This window comes from Temnothorax curvispinosus, unplaced genomic scaffold, assembly GCF_003070985.1.
Source record: "Temnothorax curvispinosus isolate PA1 unplaced genomic scaffold, ASM307098v1 QBEX01006086.1, whole genome shotgun sequence".
NCBI lineage: Eukaryota > Metazoa > Arthropoda > Insecta > Hymenoptera > Formicidae > Temnothorax > Temnothorax curvispinosus.
Window position 1 is genome coordinate 510,266 of NW_020215866.1, and position 26,841 is coordinate 537,106.

Here is a 26,841-nt window from a genome sequence, read left to right on the forward strand (position 1 = left end):
TCTCGGAAGGCTCGACGAGCTTTAAAGGTTACAATTCTGACGATCGTTCCCCTCACTCTTATCCATGCGCCGATCAGAGCAATTTATTATAATCGTGCATGAGCTTCAACGTTCGTATACACCGTCGCAGTCGTTATTTTTCTTTTTTCCCTCGTCTTTTTTTTTGCGCTTACTTTGTACCGCCCGTATATATATATATTTCCGTGGCAATCTGCAATGACCGCCGACGTCATTTGCATTCGACGTTGCATGTTCCATCAGTTTACTCTAGGAAAACATGCAACCAAGGCGACCAAAGCATTTACATTCAAATTCCTTTCTTGCCTGAAATTCACGGCGCATGCAAGGCAGAATGCAAACGTTGCCAACAATTGATCCTCGTACGTCGTTGAGGAAATACGTAGGAACATTTAAAGAGAAAACAAACTGAGTGCAGCAGGCGCGAAGTAGGAAGCGCGAGCGAAGAATTGGAAAATAATTATGCCATCCTTAATATGCCGTGCTGCTTTTACGAGTTGCTCGATCTTATGGCGACGTAAACTGTAACGAGGCGTAAAGCGTTCCCAACTAACGGTATCCTTGAAAAAGAAAGCTGTGTTTGACCATTAGACATATTTCTTTACCCTCGAGTTCGCCGCGCTTTCATCAACGATGAGAACTTTCCTTTGAAATTGCTGACTTGCTATTTCGCCATGAATGAAAGCGCCTAAGATAGACATTCATTGTACCCGCGCAAACGATTCTTCGCGAGTTTTAATTAAACGTAAGAAAGGAGCGTGGGGGAGAAGGAGAGGGAATTTGAAGAAAGTGCAACAGAAGTTTCGAATAATGGCATCGGTCCCTTAAAACTTTTCATTGTTTCGGCGCTTACGTTTTGCGATTTTAAGGTTGACCTCAATACTCACGAGATCGGATTTGTCCCGAATTATTCCTGACGATAAATATTTTTTCGTTTGCTTCTTATCAGGCTTAGGTATTAGGCTTCTGGTAGAAGAACGTTACTTCTTCAGCAAATCTTTATTCCTCGAGATTTACATTTCTATCCGACTCGATTACTCGCATCCCGTAAAAGCAATCATCGGCTGGACTTGCACGCCGCCGATCAAACACAGTTCTTCGCGAGTTTTAATTGAAAACGCGGAAGGCAGAAGAAGAAAGAAAGACGTCCGTGACGAACAAAGGAGACGCGAAGGTAAACAGACGCTAATTGGAGCTCAACCGCCGATGTTTACCGGATTACCTGCGAAGCCGGCATCACTTGCCAGATGGTCTGCCTCGTAGGCGAAATCGTGGGGGCTAGATTTCCCCATAGGCATAATAAAAATAGGGGTTCGGACGAGAGTTAGGACGGAGAGCGGAGTCTAACAAACGGCGCGCGCGGACCTTCGACCCCCAGCCAGCTCGACATCAGCATATATTGGATTATGTAGATACTTCTGGAGTCGTGTAGGGTACTCGTAGCTCGGGATAAGCTGTATATAGAGTGGATTCGAAAGAACAGGGCAGTCTGAATGAAGTCAGAACGTATGAAACCAAAATGCTCGTTCATGCGGGGAAAGAACGAATGAGGAAATTCAATCTTGTTGATTCGCGATGAGCCCGCTTACCTCCGCAGTCCTTATAATAAATGAACGATAGACAATCGATTGTTTCATACAGACTGCATCAATGCAACACCTAAATTGCAAATGTGGTCAATATTGAGAGAGTTTGAGGTAATGGATGCCTTAATTAATAGAATTCTTCGAATACTGAAATTCTCGACTTGGCTAAAATCGTGGAAGTGTTTAGAGAACTCTTAGACAGAAACTTAACCATTTCTATTTCTGGTTTCGCTTACGCGATAAGATCGCCGGCGCCCTGTTCTCCGAGTTATGCGCACTTTAAAAAGTATTTGCATTAGACTATAGTAGCTCCGGAAACGCAAAGCCGTTCCTACTTGTTTTTTCCTGTCGGCGCACGCGGCTCTATTTGCATAGATCTTCAGAAGCCGGAGGGGGTCCTGCGCGGCCGAATTGAATTTGCAATATTATTTTGCCTTCGAACCCCCACGTATCTCGTGAATTCCTGGCGCCGTTTGGCAAAACGACCTTTACGCCTTCCACTCTGCCTCCGAGCGAGTGGCGCGGGATATACGCGTCCACGTATATTTTATTTATGGTTTCGCGATACACCAGACGATGAAAACCGGGAGAACACGGTGGGCCGGCCCCGTGGAATAGCCGCCCTGCTGACGGATAAAATGGAAGAGGGGGCCCCGACGAAGTTTCCGTTGCGTGCAGATATACCGGGCGCGATGGGCGCGCTCTGCTCCACATTCGAAGCGTCCGGGAATAAAACCGGTAAAAAAACCTGCCCGACGATTATCGCCCACTCTGTGGCTTGCCACGAGCGATATCGTTACTTCCACGCACGTGTTTTAATGCGGCGCGGCGCGGCTGCGAGATACGCCCGAATGCCCTTTAATAATTTTTTTCTATGTCGGCCATTTGAGCATAATTAACGCTAAAACCGTTATATTTTAGAACGCGTCGCAAAAAAATTTCCGATATTGCTTTTATAGCGTTCGCGCGTTTATGAAGCGGATGCTGCGTTCGAGAGTCGTGATATCCCGCGTCCGTTTTTGGTAAGCGGAATAATAATCAAGCTTTTACGATACATTTCGATAATCTTAATTAATATTAAATACTGTTATTGCCCGATCGTCCAAAGGGCCGACCTGTTAATTTGATCTTCATTTGCACAACGCAATTTGCATGGAAAAGTCACTGCATATTTTAGAATTTTCCCTGATAATTTTTGGCGCACTCATACTCGTTGGCGTTTGGTATTCATGATGTACGCGCACGCACGCGTAGCTAATAAAGCTGCGAAAAGTTACAATTTTCCAGTTAAAACTTCCAGATAAATTGCATTTCTGATGGCGTCATCATGAAGAATGCGGCGAAATTGATCCGCTGCTGAGGGAATTACCATTACCGGTCGTACATACGCGGAAAAGTTTGCTACATCGCATTAAGCTACCGCAAGTTTTACCTACCTTGAAACTTTCCCACTACCCTGTTTCTCCCCTTGAAACTACAGTATCTGTCAGTTAATAAGATGCTACGATCGTAAATGTGATTACTGTGACACAGTGCAATTGTACTTACGGATGATGTCTCTTTCCAAATCTTTTATAAAATAGAAGAAGCAGTTTATATTATAAAAAAAATTATCTGCAGAGTTTATTAAAAAATTCCAACTACCGTCAGAAGCACTTGTATCCGGCGCAATATCAGAATTCCTTCTTAGTTTCATAATTGTATTTACTCCCGCATTAATTCTGGAGCGCAAAAAGGACGACAAATTCGACGCACGCGGTTGCCGACCAATCGTTATCCCGCTGCCGACGAGGTGGTTAAGTGTGAACGCAATTACCGCCGTAACCACCTACGGTGGTATCGAATAACATGTATTAAGAGAGGCGGTAGGGAGAGGAAGAAGTAGTCGGGTGAGGAAGAGAGAAGGAGAGGAGGAGGAGGTCGGCGCAAGAGGCCGGCACTAACGAGCAGGCCGGGATACCGCCAGGTAACGCTTGCAAAGCAACCTCCTTCCTCATTTCCTCCCCTACTCTCATTCTCTTCCCATCCCTCTCTTTCCCTCTCTCTCTCTTTCCCTCTTTTGCTCCAGTTTTCTATCCTCTCCCGCGCTATCTCTTTCCTTGTTCTACCGTGCGAACGCGTTCATCTTCGGTCATTGATCGCAATCTCTCGCTAACGAGCTTACCGCCGGGTGCGAAAATTTTACCTGGGGCATTGCGGCCTCGACCTGTGGCTCTCCTCCGTTGCCGTCGTCGTCGTCGTCGTCGTCGTCGTCGTCGCCGCCGCGTCATAGTTTACTTTTTGCTCTTGTTTCTTCGTTCCTTGTTTCTCCGAGCGAGATTCCTTCGGCATCTACCTGCATGCTCGATGATAATCGGCCGCCGCTGTCGGCGCCGTTGGTCCAGCAGCGAGAGCAACGCGATCTTTATTTACAGAATCGATCAACGAGGTAAACACCATTTTCATTTATGTCTTATGCCGACCTGCAGGTGCAGCCGCGGGACTGGCGCTAATCGATCACGTTCACTCTGGCATACTAACTCCGCCCCTAACGCGCGTTTCACATATAATAATAGCCTGATAGCGTATTATCCTCGGCACGTAATATTTTTTAATGCGCTGCAATATGCGAAACGTTGAGGATTATACTTGTAATTACACGTGCGATTAACTCTTTTCAAAAACGATTAAGACAGCGATTATTACTCTTAGATTTTCATTGCTGCGTGGAAGTTATTTCGTTTGATATTTCTTTTATTTCTAAGACTAATTGTTGCACGATGCACACGAGTATTATTTACGATCGGATGCATTTTATCGTGAGTGGAGTTCTCGGATCGATGCTAATCGATCGGAGATTACGCGTTATTTAGTGCTCTTAATAATATGTTTCGATCACTGCGTGAAAAACTACATGCCGATCTTTCGAACAGAGTGTTAAATCTCGAGAGACAATGCAACGGATGAGTTATGGTGAGAGGTGATTATCGCTTCGATTATTGCTTTCTTTGTAAATTCGTTTATTTTCCATTGTTGTACACATCGTATTGCACATTATTTTGCATAGACATATAGAGCCTCGCGCATTACAGCCGATTGCATTTCCCGAAAAAGCGTCATAAGAACGCAATCAAATATACCGACCCTGGGGTTGCGTCTAATCACGGAAATGGCGATGTCACCGCCGGCGGACGACCCCCCCAGGATCGGTTTCGACACTGAATTACATTGCCTCGAAATCTTAAGGGGGATGCCCGCGACACAATGTCGTGCACGCCCACGCAGATGGCGGCGCCCGGAGTGTAGTAGTTAATTTCCTCTGTCCAAACAGCGCTAATCCCGGGTGACATGAGCCAACTGACGGCGAGAGCCATATACCCCTAAACATAGAGGGGTATGCACGAAGAAATAGTGCGAGAGCAAGAGCTAGAAAGCTAGTTTCATATCCCCGAAAGAGGGTAAGCTGCCACTACCAGTTCTGCCTGTCTCGTCCGTTCTCTCCGCACGGGGACCAGGTTAAACTTGTTAACCCGCTTTTCGGCAATCTTGCCTCCCTGAAGTATGTGTATATAACTTATAGAGATTCGTAAGTTACTCCCCTCTCCCTCCCGATGCATTGTCATCTTATATTACAAAACATATAGATATGTACGTACTTTGAATTTATGGATTTGGAAAATCTCGGACTAATTAAGTATACCTACATTTCTATTTTACTATACTATTATTAACTCTGAATGTAATTTATCCGTTATACAGGGTGTCCGTAAATCGTGGGGACTTTTCTCGTATTTAGATAGAACGAGCCAAACTGAGTCGAAAAGTCTTGTACCATTTTGCAATTTTCTCAATAGTTTATGAGTTATTAATAATTAAAAATCGCCGTATTGGCCCGGCCCATCGCCAAATCCAAGCGCGCCGTGAGATACGACCGCCCCGCGGTCCGCGCGCGGGCAGTTGTTTACAACAAGCGGCGGCGATCACGCACGAGCGGCGCGTAACGCCGGGCCCCCGTTCTAAGCGATGATAGTAAAATTTTCTAACGACATAGAAAATTTTTTTGTGCGCACGTATGTACATACGTGTGTACATGCATACACAAGAAAATATCAATTCTACTGCTTAAAAAAGCGATTACTCAATTTACTTTTTTCTTTTAATAAGTAACGGTTGTCTTTAAGAAAGAATATTTTCTTGATAATAGTTATAAAATGTACAAATTTTAGAAAGAGTCTTTATCATGTACTCGAAAGAAGAATTTATACTCCTTCAAGAAGCATAATAAAATTCTATCAAAGAAAGTTAAAAAAAATAAATAACGTAATATGAGGAACCTCGAGATTAAAATAGGAGAAGTCAAAACTATGAGGGTCAGACGCAGATCACAGTGCGTAATATCAGAAATAACTGATTTATTCGTCATTTTGATACATTACATCGATCCGTACGTTTCGGTTCAGTTTTGAGCCATCTTCAGCGGTAGTTACAGAAATTGAGTTACACGTTCTCCGTACCATATGGCGAATTTACTGATTCAAAGTATTAGAAACATAGGCCAATAGATCCATATCCGCAAATTTGTTCAATTAATGTCGAGATATTAAAAAGATTCTTTAGGAAACTCACCATTCGGTCTGAAAAACGTGGAATACAGAGCCATGTACATAATGAATACTCTGTGCGAGAAGACTTGACGATCTTATCGACACGACACACAGCAATGACATGAAAGGTCCTGCAAGAAGAGGCATGTCGTAGGTCAACACACCGACGAGAATTATAACAAAGATACGATTTGACACCGTCACAATATTGCACGTATCAATAGTAAAACCCCGATTTGCCAACGACCAAAGTTCATGAGCATGGATTACAATTTGCTCAAAACCGTGACATATGCATGATGCAAAAAATCCGTGTCATTTTGAGACGGTGTCAAATCGTGCTTTGTTATAATTCTCGCCGGTGTATTGACCTACGACATGCCTCTTCTTGCAGGACCTTTCATATCATTGCTGTGTGTCGTTGTCGATAAGATCGTTAAGTCTTCTCGCATAGAGTATTCATTATGTACATGGCTCTGTATTCCACGTTTTTCAGACCGAATGATGAGTTTCCTAAAGGATTTTTTTAATATCTCGACATTAATTGAACAAATTTACGGATATGGCTCAATTGGTCTATGTTTCTGATATTTGGAATCAGTAAACTCACCACACGGTACGGAGAACGTGTAACTTAACTTGTGCAACTACTGCTGAAGATGGCTCAAAGCTGAGCCGAAACCTACGGATCGATGTATGAAAACGACGAATAAATCAGTTATTTCTGATATTACGCACTGTGATCTGCGTCATAGCCTTGACTTGTCCTATCAAAATAATTAGCAAATCAAATGTTTGTTTTAATTTTATATTCTTAACTGAAGAATCGAATAATTAGAATGTAGAATATTATTTATTTTAAGTAATATTATCAAGAAAACATTTTTTGTAAGGATCATCGTTACTTAAAAACAGAGAAAACTGAGTAATTGGTTTTCTTAGCACTAGCGAATGATATTTTTCTTTTGCGTGTGCGTATACGCTTGTCATTTTACTATTTAATACTATTATAAAAATTGTATCAAATTAAATTGATACTGAAAGAAAAGAAATTATTATTATGTGTCTAGACTTACTTATAATTCATCGAATTATTGTTAAGCTGTAATTGAAAATGCAGAATTAAAATTATGTCTAGACAAAATATTAATTCTGAATTTTTTTCACGTTATAACATAAAACATTTTCGCAAATTAAAATTATGTACATAATTGTAATTCCCGAATTTTACTTATGTACGCAATTTTAATACTTGAATTTCTATTATGTACACAATTGTAATTCTCAAATTGCTTTTTTTCTTTTGGTAAGTAACGAGGTTCTTTAAAAGAAAGATTATATTTTCTTGATAATAATCTTAAAGTGTATTTATCACAAATTTCAGAAAAAGTCTTATCGGCCCGGCGTTACGCGCCGCTCGTGCGTGATCGCCGCCGCTTGTTGTAAACAACTGCCCGCGCGCGGACCGCGGGGCGGTCGTATCTCACGGCGCGCTTGGATTTGGCGATGGGCCGGGCCAATACGGCGATTTTTAATTATTAATAACTCATAAACTATTGAGAAAATTGCAAAATGGTACAAGACTTTTCGACTCAGTTTGGCTCGTTCTATCTAAATACGAGAAAAGTCCCCACGATTTACGGACACCCTGTATGTACGTTAAGCAGACAGTAAGAAGCACTGTTTTCCCTTACAACAAAATTCAAGAGCTCGGTTCAAGCCTTGCGACAAGAACCATTCTAGCTCTAGTTCACTATTTATAAGATCGTCTCTTGGCTCGTATACCCTTTCTCCCCGGCGTACCAGGGAGTATACATCGTAAACGGATTTATAGAACGCCGGTGTGACACGCCGTCATCTCATTACGGATCATCGTAAGCCTATTTGTTTAGGATCCGAGCGGGCATGAGCTTAGATCGTCGCCTAATTGTCTGACTGATGCAGCCCGCAACCTGACGTTACGATTGGCCGGCTCCGCTTTTATACCCTCGTCCTTCCCCCAGCCTCTTTCCGTGACGCGTCACTTTTGTTAGCGTCGTGAGAAGCAGATGCACTAACGCCGAACCGTACGCCACGATATTTACTTTACTAACAAGGCGAAAGTAGACTCTTTCTAGGATGCCGTACTGATAGAGAGGACGCGAAAGCGAAGGGAGGATGCGACCGAGAGAATGAAAAGAAGGAAAACCGAGAGAGGTTGAGTGATGGGTCCACTCTAAATATATATCTTCGCGCCGGGTTGTACGGGAAAGTGACGAGGGGAAGGAAATATCTCCCTCATTCCATGACGATGAGGGAAAAGCGATGCCACCTGCTTCCCCCGCGCCACGCGCGCCTTTAATTAATAGGCACGAAAAAGCGACGTTTAGTAAACTACGTGGGCCGGACGTTATACTATGATGATCACCGGCCGGCGTCGAGCCGCGTTGAGAAGTTAATTGAGCCGAAGGATTAATTAGGTAGTAAGGCAGTCTAGTGAGAGGAAAGATGGATAGCGCTCGTAGTAATTTCGTGAGACAGACTCGTGTCGGTGTATCGGAGATCCTACACGGAGACTGTCGTCGTCGTCGTGTCGCGCTTTAAACTGATACGCGACATCTCCACTATGCGCCCCATTTTTATTCCTAGACGGACAAAGTGATGTATCAAGCTAGCTTCTTGATCCTGTCAGTTTCACTAAAGCATACACGGTCTTCTTTCACGTGTTCATCGACCGCAGGTACGCGCAGCGTGTTGTGGTTGCGGCGATCACGATTGCGCATGCCGAGGCTGACGTCGCTTGTCGATGGATATTATCGGACTAATTGATCGTGTGTCTAACCACGATCATCTATCCGTCCGTTATCTGTCGAAGGATCGACGCGAGATCGATGGATCGCCATCTTGACTCGTTTAATACAGGTCGATCGTGTAAGATGCGATCGCGCGGACCGGTATACGACATCATGCCGCGATTCCCCCTCCCCCTCTGACGATAAACGTACGCGCGCGAGAAACGTATTTTCAACACGGGTCAATTTACATATGAATCCGATTAACTTCAATAAAATAATTTATCGGCAAACAGAGCCAAAATTCATTACGCGATTAATTAAACTCAAACGAAATTAAGCCATTAGCCGAGTTTGTTTCAGCCCGAATGCCGAAACGTTACCGCATTACGATGTTCAATACAAATAATTTGCGGCCAACGTGCATTTGCATGCACGCGCGAGAACTTGGCCGTTGCCGAGAATGCACCCGGGCGCGACCGGCAAGGTGGAAGTCTCGCTGCGCGAGAGGAACTCAAAAGTAAAATAAAAGTTTGCTTCATTAAGGACTAGTTACCATGAAGACATTGAACTGACGTACCATCTTCCTCCGACTTCTTTCCCTCTCCGCGCGCGCTTCTCGTCTTACTACCAGCATCGTTCCAGTTGGTAAACTCTCGTCTCTTCTCGGCGAAGAGGAAGGGAAAAAAAGGAGAGAAACGTGAAGAAATTCTCGAGTCGGAAAGTTCCGACTGCTTACGGCGCACGGTGGTCCGGCTCGAAATTACAATCGGACTCCGGTATAAAGTCAAAAATCAAGAGATTCACCTTCGATTCCCGGAATCGTGCCGATCTTTTAATCGATATACTTGGGTAGACGGGGGGGGGGCCGTTCTAATCGGTCATCAACCCGGTAAGAGGCATCCCACCGTAATTAATTCCTTAATCATAAAACTTTCTCAAGAGTGCTTACGTCTGAAGCGGTTTTGCGTCTCTGTTGGAGTTTCCGCTCTCCGCCTCTCGAATGTCAGCGTTCTCTGAAAACGCGCACGGGCGACGATGCGCCGCGGCCACGTTGTGAACGAACGCTCACATGGCACGGTTTCGTTGAACTTCGTGCCCATTTCCCTCTCTCTTTCTTTCTCTCCTTCTGCCTTGCCTCTTTAAACCTCATTATCTTCTGCAAACAACGCTTCCGCTAATGACGATGGTAAAACAGATATTTATTAATGACATTCATTACGTCTTGCCTGCGTGATACGAACGGAGGATAATTAAATCATTATTCTCATTTCTCTCTCTTTCTCTCTCTTCGACTCGTCATAAAGACATCTTTGTAATTTATTTAATACAAACGAGCGGCGATTTTTAAAAAATACGTCAAAGAGCAAATAAAATTATATTCACGTTTCACGTTTATTTCAATCGCTTATCGCAGGTCTAATAATCGCTAACGATTCGCATAACGGTACAGTTTTGTTTTTTATCTGCCTGATAAACGCGACGGAGTCGCTTTATGATCGACGGCGTAACGCCGCGTTCGCATATTCGGATGCTCGTTGCCGCTCGCTAAAAGGAGTTACTAAATTTAAACCGCTCCGTCGGCCGTTTCTCAAGTTTGCACGCTTGTCTGCCCGTCCGTGAGTCGTGCTCTGACGGACCAGATAATTGTCCGCTGTCGGATTAGCGAATATCGTTTCCAGGGGGTTCATCCCCGTTCCGCTTGCCAATTATCTTCTTTTCATCCCCTCACCCACCCCCCTGCGCTCCGCCTTTGCCAAACGAAACGGCGGCGTCTTCAAGTTCGAGGGACCATTTGCCTGAAATGATTAACAGAACGTTGGCGGGGAGTGACGCGAGCTATTCGGCCGGCCTAAAATTATGCGGCCTAGAAAAAAGTACACCGCAGCGAACGAAATCCAAGCGAGGCTTTGAGGATAACGTCGAGTGCGCCGCTGATCTAAATTTACTGCCGACCGTGTAAACGACACGGGAACCCCTCGACATACCGTAACATTCACGGCCAGACTGTTCGTACGAGTGGCATGAACGAGCTGTAAGTGACGGCAGCTTATCTATGCTCCGATTTCTCTCCATTCATCGCGGCTCAGTCGTCGTCAATGCCACGGCATGGTCGATCATTATTTGACGAAAGGAAATATCGTTTCTGTACTTAGCTATTTTTATTCTGACTTGCATTCTCCTCCTGTCTGTTCGGCATCGAGCGTCTGTAACGAGCCGCACCAACTTACGGGAGATTGTAAGATAGAAACGTGATACCATGTCCGAGATGAAGGCGACGACATTTTTGGCCTTTTGACAACTCTCCGCTAACCGTTCCACCGGATCATCTCTCGTCCAGATTTTCTTGCGAGGCTTATCTGAAAGTGGCCGTCAACACCCACCTGTTCGTGAAGTGGTCGCATGACGGATATATTTAGCGAATATAAAAGCGGAGGGGAAGCAGAAAGCAGAAAAAGACCTTCGTCCGGCATAAGCGGGACGATAAAGAGGCGAAACGAAACGCATTACACGCACCGTGAGAAAGAAGCTCTCTAAAAAAGACTGTAACAAAATCGTTTGGATGTATTTCTATATTTATTCTAAAATTCCATTCATGTGCCGATTTCAATTAATTGAGATGTATTCTACTTTCGTCCATAAAGTGTGTCGACGAGAAATTCGGAATTCTTACGAGTACCTTAAAGATCGCCAAAATTCAGATTTCAAAAATCACTTGTCGGAAAGAATGTAGCGCCCAGGAGCACGGTAACGGCCGGATGATGTAGACGGCGGGATAGAGGAAAGGTCGAAGGTGGAAAAAGAGGTGGAGTGGAAAGCAAGAGGGGTCCAGCTTGGAGTGCGCGCTTTCTGTTCGCTCATGCGAGAGAGCGCGAATGAGATTGCACCGCGCGGCGGCGGCGGCTGGTGCACCACCGCCGCCAATTGTAGCAGCAGCGAGCGAAGAGAGCGAGGCAATTCCTCTCCCGCTCGTCCACGTCGCCCAGTCCTCCACTCGTTGCGCCCATTGCGTTTCCATTGTATCTCCCTTTTCTCTGCGTGCGGCGTTTTTATTGCCGGCGCTCGAGCTTCCGTGCGTAACGTCTGCGGCCCGAGCCGACGGACGCAATATCCGTCTCTCGCCTTGCACCGGACCAATCGCGAACCTACGTTTCTGCACTTGGTCGAGCATGGATGCAATTGCGTGCCGGGAGTTTACCGTGATTGCCGGCAGCGCAATGCCCGATTTCTCTCAATACCGCACTTGTCCGTAAAGCCTATTGAAAGCATCGGTGAACGTTAAAACATAAAAGCGTACCAACTAAAATCTGGTTTATTTGACTGAATCGAAACCGTAAACGTTCATGTATTGCTAAACGGATAGAGCGTAGTCGGCATTCTCCTCGCCAATGGTCTTAAAATAAGACAGATTCCGATGAATAAAATAATATAATGTCAATGTCAACGTGTAGAAATTGAAATTATATTCGAAGACGTATTCTTCGTGACGGCCCTCAAATGATATTTATTCCGTGACGCAGCTGGTGATATAAAAATGTCGTTGCATTGAGAGATATTTTATTCCTGTCCTCAGAATATATTTCGGGCATAAAAATCGGGAAAGCGCGGAAGAAGATAGGTATAAGAAACGATACCTTCCACGGCTTGCTGCCTGTCAAGTTGACTGTGACGTTGCCATCGATTGAGAGGAAAATTGTCGGAACCATCGAGCGTTAAAGTTTTCTGAAGCCGCGCGAGGATATTCCGGTATATAGAGAGGACCGGATTATCCTCGTCTCTCGTGAGCGGAGGAACTAACGAAGGACTTTTAAGACGTCGCTTCTTTCTCAGTCTCGGTACCTGCTCGGAGATAAAGGCAGCGACCGGCGCGGCGCAGCGTTTCCTTCGGTCGAACGTTTTTCCTTCCTTTTTTGTCAGCTCTTCTTGGGCGAAGGGCGGTCTTCGGATCGTGATCCCTTCAACGAGATTAGTTTTACTTAAACAGCAACATTTTATCTGATTTCCATGCAATTCTTGGATTGAGCACATAGCAAAAATAATTTTTTAAAGATTATGAAATTATCAAAATGTTTAGCTGCATTTTAATTTGCCTTTTCGCAATATAATTAAAAACAAAATTATTACCGGTGTGTAATAATATAAGGGAGACCGGGGCTAAGCCAACACTATTTTTTCAAAGGCAATTTTTAATATTTAATTCAAATTTTTAGGCAAATTCAATGATATATATTTAAAGAGTGTTTCTTCAGGTACAAAATTGATTCGGGAAGTTTTGCTGTACGTCGCTTTGTTTTGCCGCCAGGAAAGGAAAAGTGACGCGAAGACAAATTTTCGAATTGAAAAATGACGGGGCGAACTCGACACCCCGCCGGGGCAAACTCAACACTTTGTTTGATCGACACAATTTGATCTGGAACTTATTTTTTTATTGTTTAAAAATAAAAATACATTGTTTATCAAATAAAAAGACATTGTGTATTAGAAACAAAAAGTCGAAATAAAGTAAACAATTATTTAAAATAATGAGAAAAAAAAGATTAAACTTTTAATTATCTTTTTCTGAACTGTCTGAAAAACAATTTATACATGTAAACTCGCGATCAGATGTGCGCACACATTCGTCATGAGCCATACGGTTGCATAAGATGCATTGCTTGTTATTAGAAGCTAATGAAATGTTTTCCGAACACACGCAACAGATGTTCCTTAAATCGTCATCGGAATCGGACGAAACAGTGACCTTTTTTGCGATAATGTCACTTTAGGTTAGTGTCGTCTTTGCCCCGGTGGCGTCGTGTCGACTTAGCCCCGAACGTCGTTTTTTACTTTTGTTACTCCAAAAATATATAAATTTTGAAAATATGCAAAAATTATTATCGGATTCGTATAAAGCATCGAATTTCCCATCAAAATCACTTACCGGTAGATTCGCAAGAGTAAAGCTCGATGAAAGAGTAGACATTTTCGAGAGATCAGAAAAATTACTTTTCACCATCAAAAACACTTATGTCGCGTTAAAAATTACACTATAACTCAGAATGTTACCAAATTCCGTTGATAATACTGGCACATAAAGGCGCATTTACAGTAGCAAAGGCAAGTTTCTACGATAGATTTAAATTGGCAAAAAGCCTAGTGTCAAGTTCGCCCCGCTGTCGGCTTAGCCCCGGTCTCCCCTAATACTTCCTCTAAAAATACACACATATTTATTATATACTTTTTATTATATTTGTTCACTATATAAAAGACTGTATTCAAATCCAACATATCCAAAATTTTAAAAATGCTTTCGCAACGCTATTTTTATGGTGCTTTTTTCGTTGTAAATTCTGTTCGTACTCGATCAGGAACCACGGTTTCCTGGCCTGTAAATGTCGGCGTCAAGTTTTGTGTGGTTCGACGCCTTTGTTCGCTAAAATCGCGGTAACGTATCAACACCTCGAGTCATCGCCCTACCGACGCGGCGATCAATCCCCTTCCACCCCTTGGTTGTCTAGTAATTCGAGACTTCTCATTCTACCCCTGATTCGACTGGATCTCACGTTGCGTTCCGTTTCAGATGAACACGTGTCCGTCTACATTTGTCCGTTTGAGGAACGTACGAAATGCCGACGCGACATAGTATGCGAGCAGACTTGTTCCGAACATTTTCCTTTGTAACACGAGATGTGCCTTCATTACCAGATCGCTTCATCCTGTTGCAGACCGATAAATGTAAATAATATTTTCTTTTCCTCAAAATCTGCGCGTAAGCTATTAATATACTTAATAAATCGATAAAGATCTCATTTTTTGTAAGAGAACAATTTCCAAATATGCTAACAATTAATTGATTATTATGTCATATAATAGTCAATTTATTGTTAGGATATTTGGAAATTGTGCTGCATCTTTGCAGAACATGTTGCGGAATGATATAATGATATAAATTATACTAATTTGTAATAATATTATTCATTGTTGAAATTGAATTCTAATGAACCGTGTGAAAATGTATTAACGGCATAGTCGACGGTGACGGCGAAGTTCCCGAACTGACACCGGCCGGTTTTCTAATTTACACCTACGTGCTAACCGATGCGTTTCAGTTTAGATTACGCTTTAAAACGTAATTAGAGCCTTACAGTTTGCACAGTCCGCGTAATCACGGCCGCAGCGGCAAATACGGTGTGCGCCCCCCCCCCCTTGCCGACCACAATACGTTAATTATCGCCGGGGCCGAAAGTGAGCGCGTCGCAATTTACAATTCCGTTTAACGTGCCACGCACGAACGCAACCGGGCTTCGGTGGAAGCCCGTCGACGCTTTCACGTGAAAACGAGCGGAACGATTTTCGAAAATCAACGTCACGCGGCGACGTGGATCGCGGATGGATCGCGTAAAGCGGACAAGGCAGGTGAGATCTCACCGTCATGGATAGCCGTGTCGCGAATCGAAGGGTGCAGTAATATTGGGTGGTTTTTACTATTTATGCCATGACGCGGCCCGAAAATGCAATCGTTCCCCGGCGTTGGGCGTCGGGCGATGCAATTACGGGGGGAATTCTAGGCACGCCGGGTTTGATACCGAACAACCCGCACGCCGCGCCGCCCCGGCAGATACATCGTGCCTTTGCACGAAAACAACCCCTCTGTCCCTCAGTCCTAACGCCCCTACGGTGGAAGGAGGTGCCGGTTGAAATTCCAGCCGGATGCAGCCCCCAAAAAGCGTCTGCCTCTATGAAGCTACCGCTCGCGGCTACCGGGACGCCGCGCCGCGTCCCTCTTCTATCATAAGTTATTATTACTCGCCGCCGATCAATCGCATAACCGGATTATAAGCGCGCATGGCCAATCAATTTATGTCGATTTAGTTCGTTAGGATTGATTTGTGGGAGAAGAAATGTAATTTTCTCTTGCAATTGAGCAGCTTGCAGTTCCCTCGATACACCGCTCCAATAAATGTCTATGTTTAACTGTAGGTAAACCTTTAATATTGATACATTAAATTTTTTCTTATCTCACACAGTGAATATATGACTAGACGCAAATTTATTAAATTTGCAAAAGCTATATTGTTAAAATTGTATAATACTTAACTTTGAGAAATTCCAACATTAAAGAGTTTCAGTATACGTGCCCGTTATCCTATCGCATCGTGCAAGACTGCAAGATATTTCAAAGAGATAGCACCTGATAAAATATAGCTCGCATTGGTATAAAATATATCGTAATCAAAATATCCGGATCAAATTAATCCAAGTCTCGCGTATAATAAACCTTATATGCATCACTGTGAAAACAAAACGAACTCTGCACATTTTTTGTCTGAGATTAAATTACAATCCCGTGAAAAGAAAAGAAAAGGATAATTGTTGAAAACTCGTGTGGCGAGTCTTGAGGTAACATTAGTCTTGATATAGAAAAAAATTCTATGCTACAACGTCTTCCGCGCTTGTTTCTCGAGAGATACTAAAGTGCTTTCCGGCAAACGACAGTGAACGAACGCGAAAAATAACGCAGCTCGAGACGATCGTGGAGACTCCTAATCTAAATGGGAAGTTAAAAGGTGGTCGTTCCCGTTTACACGTATACGGCGCGGTCGGTCGGTCGGACGAGAGGATCCTTTTAGTCCGCGTGGAAAGAGCGAGGATGCAAGGAGGAGAAGGAGGACCGAGTGGAAAACGAAAACGCGTCGGAGGCGGGCAAGAGAGGAGACGCGTAATAAGAATACCAATCGCAATAAAGTAGAATTTGCATTTGATAAGCATCGTAAAAAAGCGCAGCGTAAGGTCATTACGTATACATCCGCGAGCTACGACGGCCTACACCGCCCAACAGTTCCACGACCTGGGATCTTACCTCGTTTGCCATAGCTCAAGCCGGAGCCCCGGCACTCGCGCGATCCCGTCTACGACCGAATCGCGAAGTGGCTTAAGGAAAAAATGACGCCAGAAATGGTCGCCGTATTGCTGACTACACTGCTCTTTGGATTATTTAAGTCGCATGAAAATCCGCGAGGGAAGAAAGAGGGAGAGAAAGAGAAGAAAAAAACGGCTTTAAGATCGCCGTAAATCATCGAGTGTCAAACTCTTTTTCACTTTTTCGTGTCGTTAACCAGTAGATATAGCGACGTTAAAATGTAGCGCAACATTACGTGACGGCAATGAGTCACGGGTGACTAACTCGGGTAAAATTATATCGAAAACAAATGTATCTCGTACACAGACACGGCTGTGACATCGTTTCTCAAAGAGTCAACCGTACTCGGACGTCCAAATGACGAAGGATACGCGGAGGTTCGAGATATGTCGCGGGTTACAGCGGTTTTCTGTCAGAAAACTGGAGAGCAGACACAATGCAGTCGGAGAACGATTCATTCACGCGACCGTAGCCCAGACACAGCTGGACGCCCCGCAGGGATGAAACAGGAAACCATTGTCGCTCACGATTTCCGAAACGTGTGGGGTGAGCGCAGCGCGCGCATTTTTTTTTTCTTTTTTAGTTTCAAGCGGAACGCATATGCACGCGCGACGCATCGAGCCGCGTCGCGTGCAAATGTTGCTTTTTGAGCGACGCTGACGCGTAGCGAAAAGCAATTATTGCGCACGCGACCACGCATAGAAACGCTGCTAATATACGCGCCTTGCCTCTGGCGGATATAATATTGACCGGACCGTTCAGTCTTTGTAGCTTAATTATATGATTTTTATCCATGTATAATAATATTATGTTTAATATCCGTGTTTTATTAGTATTTATTATGATTAAACCCGGATTTTTACGCTTAGATAATATAACGGTGATAATAAAATAATTAAGATGCATAACAGCGTATATAAAGAGTTACTGTGCACGCGTACGTTATCAAGATGATTAACTTCACCCTCGCCGCTAACGAGCTCCCTTTAAACGTTCATCTGGCCATGTCTTGTAGCGCTTCACCTACGAAAAGCCGGAAGTTCTTCGGGGCCCGTTACAAAATCAACCGGAAACCTATTCATCTCCTTCGTTCAGGACACTCGACCTACTACGAAAAACGTCGAAAATAAGCGGGGAGATAAAAGAAGGGACAGTTGTTTCGCGGTGGGGGGAGACCGGTAAGGTTCGAGACACTCCTTTTCGCTAATAGCATGCACGCGACCATCCGGACCACACGTGCGTAATAATGGGTAGCGCGCGTGGGTGTGTGTTGGTGCTGTGAGTCGAACGGAGAGCCAAGCGGAGCCGAGCCAAGCCGGTCGACGAAGCGTGGCCCAAGGGGTCTGGTTCCCAAGTTTCTACCGCTCCATCTGCTCCTTGTTACTCGCGGTTATTAATTAGCCTGGGCCGGTGAGAGAGCGCCCGAGCCGCATCGGCGACACCGCCATCGAAATTATGCGACTGCGCTCGTATATCAGTAGTAACCCGACGATCGTTCCGAGGCATCGCCATCGCGAGCTCTGGTTGGTCGATCTCGATGAAGACGCGCGCTCGCAATCTTTAAACACGCGCGCGCCCGCCCGCCCGAGGCCCCGCAGAAGCCGATGTACCGGACGCCTCTCGCGTGAGCTCGCAAGGGCGCAATTAACTCTCAGAACGGAAAGTACATCGGGGCTTCGAGTATCGTAAACGTTTCTCTCGCGTGTCCCGCCTCCGGCTTGTCCACCCGTACACGAGATAAAACGTGTCCGCGTTGTCGAGCATCGTCGGACGGGGGCCGGGTGCGATAATTACTAGTTGTATTCCTCTGCGAGCGCGAGAGTCGGAGAGCATTCGTTCGCGGAGATTTTAATTGGAGGATAATACGTTCTTTCATGGTGTTTAACTGCTCTTCTGTTAACTGAAAAACTTCCTCTCCGTTGAAAAGAAAGCCTGGGTAATTTTCCAACTACGAGATGTCTTTGTTTTAAATATTTTTTATCATTAAGCTAATAATTCGGCAATAAGCTGAATAAAGATAATTTATCAACATATCTTAAAGCGAACAGTTGGCGACAAACTAATTTTTGAGTCTGTCCGATTATGAATATAAATAGAATCTGAATTTTCTGCATTTTACATCTCTTCTGCTATATTTATTTCATCTTTAGTAAGCGAATAATTATCCCTTATCAACGCATCTGCGTGGACGGGACAAGGGATTATTCACCCTTCTCAGCCACGAATCAAACAACGCGGTCGACGAGCATTCGGGCTACGGATCGAAATGGTCCCCGCATCATCGCGGAGACGCATCAGGAGGGTTTTGCACGGTTGCACCGGCGGCGGCGCGGCAGCATCGTATCTGCCCCGCATTCTCTCCAAATCTCCCGACGCTAGTGCAAGCGGCCTCGAGCGGCGGGCTCGCCCGCAGAAATGTAAATACCGACTGGCCAATCAGTCTGATTGGTCCCATTCGCTCGAATGCCCGTCATTCACCGACGCTATATACCGTTGCCGTAAGGCACGGCGGCATTCCTGAATCGACGGCATTGTTCGTACGCGGGCGTACATGCGCTCCTATGTACACTCGCCGCGTATGTACACCCCGACATACATGCACATGCGGGACGCTTTGGAAAAGCTATGGCACAAGCTTTTCGGGCTTCGCGAGCCGTTCAACTACGGAAGTAAACGGCCAAGTCGACGGCCAGGTCGTAACACGATCGCGTTATATTACCCGCGATACATTATTTTGATACAAATTCTAAACGCCTGGCTATTAGCGTAATCGCAGGATTAATATTTACGTCGACTGTTAATATTTTATTTTGGCTATTACGAGATTGCTACCGTGATTGTTAGCCGTTTCAAGGTCGGCATTTACACAGCGACATTAATCTTATTAATGTAGGTATCGCGTAATTACGAGCTCATGATTCATGCAGCCGTGCGCATGCATCTGATGACCATTCGGCTACCCGAAAGCACGTCGACGCGACGCGACGCTCGACGCAACGATCCCGCGTCCTGATCCCTCGCGACGTAAATTGTTGCGTGCCGACAGCCCATTGTTATGGCAATGAGAGAGAGAGAGAGAGAGAGCGTTTCTGCTTTTATCTTCCAATTTTGAAGGGTATTACAAATTGGCGTGCTAATCCTAATGCGCGATTCATCGGGTAATTTCTCAGAAACGTTATTCGAGAAATCGTTTTGCGTATAAGGCTGATAGAAAATTTTTGACCAGGACCCTCGCTACCCCCCGTATAATTTGTTCGACTCCTCGGCACGGATGCTTTCGTGACTTAGGGTAACGCGTGCGCACCTTCCTATTCACCTGTACATCGCGATTTCGCGACACGCAATATCGTATGATCGGGAATTAAATGCTGTAATTACGATAATTGCAAGTCTGCTTATTTTCCACGAACTTTGTTTGTTACCTTGAATGAACTTTGGATTAGGTTTGCGATTTAAAAAGCAATCGCGTTGTCACGTTACCGCGGACGAGACAATTCTTACTCGAATGAAGAAATATCACTCGTAGATACGTTTCGTGAAGAAAAGTCTCATTAAACGCTCTCAAGACGGAAATGGGATTCATAGATAAAGACAATATCCATCGTCACGGACCGGATAACCACGCTCAGTCAGAGTTGTTTACACGAGGGTCAAAACTCGCTTGAGACTCGGGCGAGAGGAAAGAAACTAAGAGTCCCACTCGAGAGAAGATGAAGCGCAATGTCCTCTGGCTCTCTGTACTTCTGTTTGCCCTTCTCTTCTTTTCTTTGACTTTATCTCGTCGCGATCTTTTCTCCTCCTCGCTCGTTCGCCATAGAAAAGAAGAATGGCCGCGGGGAAAAGGGCCAAGGGAGAGCCGTAGCTAGCAGACATAGACAACACCGGTTACCAGACAGCGCGCTTCTAATCTGGTTTAACTTGTTTACCAGTCCTCGATAAAGGAGCAATGCAATCCCCGCGCGGGCGTGCGAATTTCACGTCTGAAATCTGACTTGAAATTTATTGCGGCGGTAAATATAGAGGCGGGTGGGTGAGTGGATTCCGGTCGCGGGGGTATAAAGGAAGGAAGGCGGAGGGCAGTTCGCAGGCGTCTGGAGAAAAGGGAAGCACCGACATTAAACCGCAGCACGCCCGGTACTTGTAGCGCGGCCGGTTTTGACCGACATTTTTCGGAGGTTCTTTGGAAGTCTTCGTCAATCGAGACACAGCTGGTCTTTCTGTGATTGCTGCTCGAGGCCGCGTAAACCTCGACGACGACAACGACAACGACGATGAAGAGGATGACGACGACGTCGACGACGTCGACGACGACGACGACGACGACGACGACGACGACGAAGAAGAAGAAGAAGAAGAGGAAGAAGAAGACTACGTCGGCGGTGTCGGTGTCGGTGTCGCAAGATCCGTTTTAACGAGACTGCTCGAGGGGATTCATTGAGACGCCGGCTGCTGCTTCTTCGACATGCCACGTGACTCCTCTTCCATTCTTCCTCTCCTTTCTTTATAGCCCGACGTTTTATTATTCGCCACTCACTCTCTTCTTTCATTCCGCTCGCCGCGCGCGCCCTTACCGTCAACCTTTATTTTCTTCTTCCCCGAATTCTCAGCATTATTCAACGGGCGCACGTCCCTCATCGAGGATGCACGCACGTACTGACTACCTGCTACGGTTACGATGACGACGACAACGATGACGACGACAACGACGACGTCGCCGTCGAAATTCGCAATAAAAATGTCTCGCTGTCGAAGCTAGTTGGTTGCACGAACGAACCTCGACTACTTGTATCGTTCGTGCATGGGATATTACAATATATGTCCCTTTTCTCTTTATATTTATATATTCTGCAATGAATATGCTATTACTAGCCGAACAAACTGAATTAGATTCCATGTGTCTGTAATTTTCAGCAGTAAATATCCCGGTATATAATCCTTTATAATTGAAAGTTAATACGCGAATGCAGATATCCGTATAATCCTTTCTTTTTACTGCATGTTTCTGTGTGGTTCTAGGTGTATCATAGAAATAATATAATTTAACGAAGTGTTAATCGACTGATTCGAATTAACGAAATTGCTGACGTACATCGATAATAACAGCGAATATGAATGGAATCGTCGTTGAAACGAAATTTTCATTTGCTGCTAAAACGCGCGAACGGGATTACCTATATGCGCGATACCATCTCGTTAAAAGCACGCAAAATGCTCTGCGAAAAGCTATCGTTATAAAGTGCTCGTCGTAACGCTCGGACATACGCCTGTCCAATCGAAATTTTGATTGCGCCCGCGTTACTGATTGTGCGCGTCACATTATAAGCTTTAATCACTTTAATTACTTATTGCATGTAATTAAGCACGGTTTATTGCACCCGCGCTGACGAGCGGTCGATGAAACCCGCTCGTTGACGCGTGACAGCGCATTTGCGTTCGTCAGCGGTGGTACACGTAATGAAACTTGCGAGTCGCAATTCTATCAAATCAAAGCCAGACTAATCGTCAACATTATTTCGGTGTGTAGGAAATCGGCGGTTTCATTACGCGTCGCTTATATTGTCGTGTTTCACATACCGGAATAAATATTTATTAAATTATTCGCGAGGTTTCATTGCAAATTATTATCACCGATCGCTTCACACAATTTCGCGGTTCATGTTGAAGCGATACGACGTAATCACGTCGACGTTTCTGCGCGTTAAGACCCCGAACATCTGTATTAGGCAAAATGTTTGCAAAATATACTTTGCTATATACTTCGCAAGCCCATACGTGCAATTTTACCGGACATGTTTGCGTACGGTAATGAACGGCTTCTACCAAAAAGTTATATATGCGTTAACCCACTCTTCACCGCTCTTCCTAACCGTTCTTTATGGGTTGGTACGTTCTAACGAGCTCCCGTGCTCCACCGTTCTTCTCTCATTAAAATGTCGGCTGACGTCTTATTGTACGTCGCGTTATTATCATTACCACGTGATGGGACACGCAAGCTGCGCCCACATCTCCATAGCACCGCAAATAATCGTAAAGAATGAACGTTATGTTAATAACGTGTCCATTTAACTCGTGTCTCTCGAAAAAATCAGCATAGCAATAGCAGCTGAAAGAATTTAGGACGTACAGTCGGCTTAAATTCACCGTCATAAGTAATGTTTAGGTAATTTTCTCGAAAACCTTTATATCGGAGCTAACTTTTCATTGTAATACGACCAAAATTACCGACAATTTTCGAATATTAAATATCATTATTTTTATGTTACAGGTGAGTCAACCGGGCCAATCATGTGCACGGAATCAGAAGCTGTTCGAACAGTGAGTTCAATTAAGAGTAATTACGCGACATGATAGGGCGAGCAGAGTCGTGCATTTCGTGCGTATTACGGGAATTAAAATAGAAACGATATAGGGGCCGGGTTCGGTGCGTGCGGTGGAATGAATCCGAAACACGAACATAGAACGCGGTAACGTTTTCGTATGAAGCGCACCCCTTATATCTTCTCTTTGTATATTTTTTCCCGACATGCGCGATGCTGGCGTGTTTGATTGTCGACGAAAGACGCTGGCGATGACTGTTCCAGGCCCCGGCGCGTTCGTTCGGACTCCCGGGAGGGATCCCTCCTTCTTACGGAGTAAACTGTTTTCTTAGGCACTCGGGACTCTTCAAAAATTCCTAAATATTTACTCGAGTGGAGGACTCCCAGACGGACGACACTTAAACGGTATTCTCCGAGCAGGGTACACGAAGACGGGCTTAAGCCTCCCCTGAAGAACGGATTAGAGACCTCTCGCGCGCATTTCTTTCTCGTTTTCTCGTTTCCTCGCTTCTCCAGCTCGTCATTTTTCCTTCAACTTTTCCTTCGCACGCGTCTCCTATCCGCCCGGACTGAGATCCGTACGGAATTCGCGCTGAGGGAAATCATTCTTTGAATTGTAAGTCGAGCGTGATTTTTCCGAGTGTATACTTATCATATAAGGTGATAAAGCGTGGGGATTTGTTCATTGAAAAATAGAGATCTTCCGCGCGTGCGCGCTGCATTCGTTTTATTCATTGAAATACGATGAATTATATATGAATTGGTGTTACATGGATGAATCTCTCTGGTAATGGAAATAACGACTACTCGATTTTCAAGTTAAAAACGGCTTGCATTATATTTTACCATGGACGCGTGGATCCTTAAACTTTATCCAGGGACTCGTGATTATATTTTCATAAAATTCTATTGAAAACGTGGATTTATTTTAAAGTAAAGTTTATAATTTCTTTAATTGCACAAAAATTTATTCATGATTTAACATGAATCGGCAACTCGACCTTGACATTCCACTTGTGCATAAATAATGTCACAAACTCCAGTCATCTTTTATGAATCAAAGTACCTCATCGCGTTTATCACTCTCATTCGCGAAAACTTTGCGACGTTCTTTTATGCCTTCGTAACACTAATTCGGTCGACTCGGTCGGTCGTCAGCTCGCGACGCGAGAATACGAAACTACACGAACGGTCGATTAAGTATCGCGAATCGATTTCATCTCGTCAAACCGTTTTCCTACACGTGTGACGAAGACGAAGAATTTCGCGATCGGGGAGATCGTCTTCTAGGCAGACGGTAAAAAATGTCGGGCCCAACACGACGAGACTCGATTCTGCAGTTTCTCTTGACTTTTTTTCGACTGGTTTCAGGCGTTGCCTCGATGCAAAAGCATTCCCTTGTTCGAAGTTCCCGTGTCCCCCCACCCACCAGTTGCCGTCACAGTCGCGCTTTCCGTCTGAGAGCTTCGAAAACTTTCGGGTCTGAATACTAGGCTGCATTAAACATGAATAAACGATTTATGAGAACAGAACGGCTGTAACGGGCTGGGTGAAGGGTTGACGGCGCGGCAAAGCGACGGCTAATAAAACGAGGCCGACGATATCATTGACGAGAGGTTTCTCGGATCCCCGTCGTCGTACGTACGCGCGATCTCGATCCGCCTCGTTATTCGCTCTGATAATTAATAATCGCATCCAACGACCGTGCATACTGCCGGGCTCCAGGCTTCCTATCTGCTTTGTCATCGCTCCGGATAATAACTCTTTGACGATTGGCGGGTGCGGACCCGGACACTCGCCTCTCGTGGTGCAAATAACTGATTAACCCTTTCGGCCATTCCGCTTCTCGGAACCTTCGATTTTCATTCTGCGCGATCGATTATGCCACGGCGCGGCGCGGCGCGGCGGCGAAGTAAAACGAACGGGGTGTTAAAGAGCGGCCCCGAAGCCACGAAGTCATCGTGAGGATACGCAAGTATCTCCACACACAAAGCGAGACAAAAGAAATTTCCATTCCAAGAAACACTGTCCGCTAAGAAGGGAACACAGATCGTATTTTATCGCGTGCTAATACGTTATTCCCGCTGTTTAAAGTGGATAAGGAAACGCCGCGAGGAAAAAAAAAGAAATATATTAAGTCGGCGATGTGCGGGGGGAGCGGGGAATAAAAGGATTCAATTGAGAGCGCACGCGCGCACGAACGCAGCCTGCTTCTTGCGAGAAACGGGTTTCCGACGGAAACTTCGGGGGCTTCAAAGCGATCTCATTTCATGCGCTCGGCTCCGCCGCGGATTGCCGCAAGCTAATTTGCGAGCGTCAGCTGCGTATTTCTGTAACTATTCTGAGTTCCTCACGGCGTTAACCCGCAGAGGGTGGGACGTTAAAAACGACCGATACTGTGCTTTTTCTCCTGGTAATCCCCGGCATACCCGGTTACTTTTCGCCGTCCGTGAAATAATTAATCCGCGCGCTCGTAAAACTCACCATCGGGAATAACAAAACCGGGCGGGGCAGTCGCGTTCTTTTATGATTCTCTGAAAAAGATGTGTCCCCGCGTTGGCACGTACCTTTGTCGGAGCTGGGCGCGACGCTGCAAGAGGATTCTAGCATCTCTCGGTGCTACGTTCTCTCGTCGCATAATCTAATCAGCACATTAACAGGGACGATAACGTCCGCTCGTAAATCCATGACTCGGGTAACGATCTTTCCACGTGCGCCAAACGCGTATATTTGACGCATCCCAACGTCGTCCGGCGCGATGTTTTGCTCGTATAGGTGCGAAACGACGCGAATTGTGACCGTGGCCATTAATTTTACCCCGCGTATCTCGGTGCTACAAGATTTCCGAATAAATACTCCTTACCCGTGGACTTTTATCGTAAAATCGACAAACGTCGGAGTCTAAGAAGGCATTAAACCGTCTCGCGCATTGTACCTCTCTCAATGAAAAAAGTCGCAGATTGAATGAGAGCCGGAAATATTACGCAAACATTACTTTACTACTTAAATATTCATATAAAAGAATAAAAGCTCAAGTATTTATGTATGTACATCTTACTATCAATTTTCGTGTTAATTGTATTAGTGACATGATAATCTAGATCAATGCTGTCCAAGATTTGTAATTCTTAGCTTGATGTGTATCAGCGTTCAGGAAACCCTATTGCTTTCCTTTCCCTTAATGTCCATAATTACAAATCTTACACAGCACTGTTCTAAATAATTATTAAATTTGACGCTATTATTTCCGCAATCATGTATGCAGTTCAAGCCTACCGACTATTCGATCATTTGGTACAAAATAAAAAACCGCTTTCTGATTAGCTAACATTCCTCGTCAAGTACCATTTAGATGTAATTTCACATGCTGTTCTATTCTATAGTGACTCTATCGGTTACGAACATCACTTCTGGTGACTATCGACTCGTCACATCATTTGCGCTTGAGGTTCTACCATTTTATCAGCGATGTAGATATCGCTCTCTTTGTCAAGTGAAGCGCTATCGAATACCGATACTTTCGACTTTGCTCTGACTAGGACGAACCAAGTCTGAACTGGATCATTAACGCCCTTTCGTCCAATCGCGTCGTCATTGGCGCGCCATTACACGAGAAGCTAGCGTTGAAATCTGCATAGTAAAGTACAAAGCGAAAGCACCATCGAG

General features: G+C 44.9%; 1 protein-coding gene across 2 annotated transcripts in view; it reads left to right on the forward strand.

Annotated features, from left to right (window-relative positions):
- Nucleotides 1–26,841, forward strand: part of LOC112455432 (discoidin domain-containing receptor 2-like) — a 100,884-nt gene that overhangs the window by 35,085 nt on the left and 38,958 nt on the right. Inside the window, exon 1 of one of the 2 annotated variants that reach the window (XM_025017334.1) lies at nt 23,127–23,173. The exons of the other annotated variant lie outside the window; for it this stretch is intronic. The gene's annotated coding sequence lies outside the window, so the exon portion shown is untranslated. Of the gene's footprint in view, nt 1–23,126; nt 23,174–26,841 lie in introns of those variants that run through there. 2 annotated transcript variants of the gene reach the window in all.